The following is a 3,048-nucleotide window of genomic DNA, read 5'->3' as shown; positions in this document are numbered from 1 at the left end:
GTTCCTCATAATTGCTTATTGGATTAAGGATATAACCTCTAACCAGTCAACCCAACTCTGGTATCTTTATAACTGTCCTGGACCAATGACAGAGTAGATTACTTGTGCATAGTCTGATATATAGCCAATTCTATATACTAATACTTATACCATGCCTTATTCCTGAATTCCCTTCACCAACTTTTGCCTGTCAGTCATGTCTATTCATAGAGATTGAATTTCTACATATCTTCTCTGTCAAGTTGTCTATGATGCCTCTGATTTAATCTATAGCCTTGTGGTTAAGGGCTCAGGCTTTGAAATCAAATTTCTCTGCTTGGTTACTTCTGTTTCTTTCTAGGTGTGTAACTGTAGTAAAGTTACTTAACATTTAGGTACATCCACTTCTTTATCTGTAAAACAAGACAAAACAAAACAATGGAATCTGCTCCGTAGGACTCTAATGTAGATGGTTTTTTAATGTCTAGAAAGAGCATACAGTAAGCACTCAGTACATTCTATTTCTTATTAGTGAAATAGTAGACATTCTGACATTGCTAGTTTTGGTACTGTTACTCTATTTTTTTCAGTAAAATTTACTACATTATTTAATTTTTCTATTTAACATTTTCTATATATAGTGGGGTGTGCAAGTGTTTGCGTTGGCTGACTATGTAGAGGCCAAAGGTCCTTATGTTTGTACAGTAAGCATTTTACCAAATGGTTCAGCTATAGAGGTTGGCAAACTATTAAGTCACAGGAATCCTCACATCTCAAACTACCCAAAACTGCAATTGCAGGCATGTTCCATGGTGCCTGAAGTTTTACTTTTATAATGTGTGCAAGGAATTGAACTCAGGGCCTTATTTTGCTGTGACAAGCATTTCATTAACTGAGCCAGTTTTCCAGACCTTAACTCTTTTTAACCTCTTGATTAAACCACAAGCTAAGCTTATGTAACCGTAGTCAGCTGCTGGATTTGATGTAGTGCTTCATATGAAATAAAGCACAATAAATATGATCAGAATGACTGAATAAACTGAAATATTTTTAATGAATGTATCATCTCTAACAATTATTTAATGAATTATCAGCTCAAAAACGTTCTGCATAGCTTTTTTTTCACAACGGGTTTGCCGTCAGAACGCAGGTGTTGTGAAAACCACCACTAATTCAAAGCCAAAATGGGAAAGGAAAAGACTCACATCAACATCATCGTCATTGGACACGTCGATTCCGGCAAGTCCACTACAACCGGCCACCTGATCTACAAGTGTGGTGGAATCGACAAACGAACCATCGAGAAGTAGTTTGAGAAGGAAGCTGCCGAGATGGGAAAAGGCTCCTTCAAATATGCCTGGGTCTTGGACAAACTGAAAGCTGAGCGTGAGCGTGGTATCACTATTGACATCTCCCTGTGGAAGTTTGAGACCAGCAAGTACTATGTGACTATCATTGATGCCCCAGGACACAGAGACTTCATCAAAAACATGATTATAGGCACATCACAGGCTGACTGAGCTGTCCTGATTGTTGCTGCTGGTGTTGGTGAATTCGAAGCTGGTATTTCCAAGAATGGGCAGACCTGTGAGCATGCACTTCTGGCTTACACCCTGGGTGTGAAACAGCTAATTGTTGGTGTCAACAAAATGGATTCCACCGAGCCACCCTACAGCCAGAAGAGATACGAAGAAATTGTTAAGAAGGTCAGCACCTACGTTAAGAAGATTGGCTACAACCCTGACACAGTAGCATTTGTGCCAATTTCTGGTTGGAATGGTGACAACATGCTGGAGCCAAGTGCTAATATGCCTTGGTTCAAGGGATGGAAAGTCACTCGCAAAGATGGTAGTTCCAGTGCGACCACCCTGCTGGAAGCTTTGGATTGTATCCTGCCACCAACTCGTCCAACTGACAAGCCTCTGCGACTGCCCCTCCAGTACGTCTATAAAATTGGTGGTATTGGGACTGTCCCTGTGGGCCGAGTGGAGACCAGTGTTTTAAAACCTGGCATGGTGGTGACCTTTGCTCCAGTCAATGTGACAACAGAAGTTAAGTCTGTTGAAATGCACCATGAAGCTTTGAGTGAAGCTCTTCCTGGGGACAATGTGGGCTTCAATGTGAAGAACGTGTCTGTCAAAGATGTTAGATGTGGCAACGTTGCTGGTGACAGCAAAAATGACCCACCAATGGAAGCTGCTGGCTTCACTGCTCAGGTGATTATCCTGAACCACCCAGGCCAAATTAGTGCTGGCTATGCTCCTGTACTAGATTGTCACACAGCTCACATAGCATGCAAGTTTGCTGAGCTTAAAGAAAAGATTGATCGTCGTTCTGGCAAGAAGCTGGAATATGGCCCCAAATTCTTGAAATCCGGTGATGCAGCCATTGTTGATATGGTTCCTGGCAAGCCCATGTGTGTTGAGAGCTTCTCTGACTATCCTCCACTGGGTCGTTTCGCTGTTCGTGACATGAGACAGACAGTTGCTGTGGGTGTCATCAAAGCTGTGGACAAGAAGGCTGCTGGAGCTAGTAAGGTCACCAAGTCTGCCCAGAAAGCTCAGAAGGCTAAATGAATATTATCCCTAACACCTGCCACCCCAGTCTTAATCAGTGGTGGAAGAACGGTCTCAGAACTGTTTGTCTCAATTGGCCATTTAAGTTTAATAGTAAAAGACTGGTTAATGATAACAATGCATTGTAAAACCTTCAGAAGGAAAGGAGAATGTTTTGTGGACCATTTTTTTTTGTGTGTGGCAGTTTTAAGTTATTAGTTTTCAAAATCAGTACTTTTTAATGGAAACAACTTGACCAAAAATCTGTCACAGAATTTTGAGACCCATTAAAACAAGTTTAATGAGAAAAAAAATGTTTTGCATACTTTTTTAGTATGGTTACACAGTTATATCAGTTATATTGATAGTTAACATGCATCAGTAGCAGGAACTTTGCTGCCCACTGTACTCAAAATTGTATTTTATAGAGTGACTGTATAGCCTCCTCCAAGCTCATCTCAGTCCCCTTTGGAATTACCTTACAGGTACAGACTCAGGGACCCTACAGTTCTTT

General features: G+C 41.0%; 1 pseudogene; it reads left to right on the top strand.

The window, feature by feature from the left end:
• The first annotated feature begins 1,116 nt into the window (after positions 1-1,116).
• LOC119804688 lies at positions 1,117-2,848 on the top strand (annotated as a pseudogene).
• Positions 2,849-3,048: the final 200 nt, after the last annotated feature.

The sequence above is a fragment of the Arvicola amphibius genome, chromosome X (assembly GCF_903992535.2).
Source record: "Arvicola amphibius chromosome X, mArvAmp1.2, whole genome shotgun sequence".
Classification (NCBI taxonomy): domain Eukaryota; kingdom Metazoa; phylum Chordata; class Mammalia; order Rodentia; family Cricetidae; genus Arvicola; species Arvicola amphibius.
This window is presented reverse-complemented; position numbering and strand designations above follow the sequence as displayed.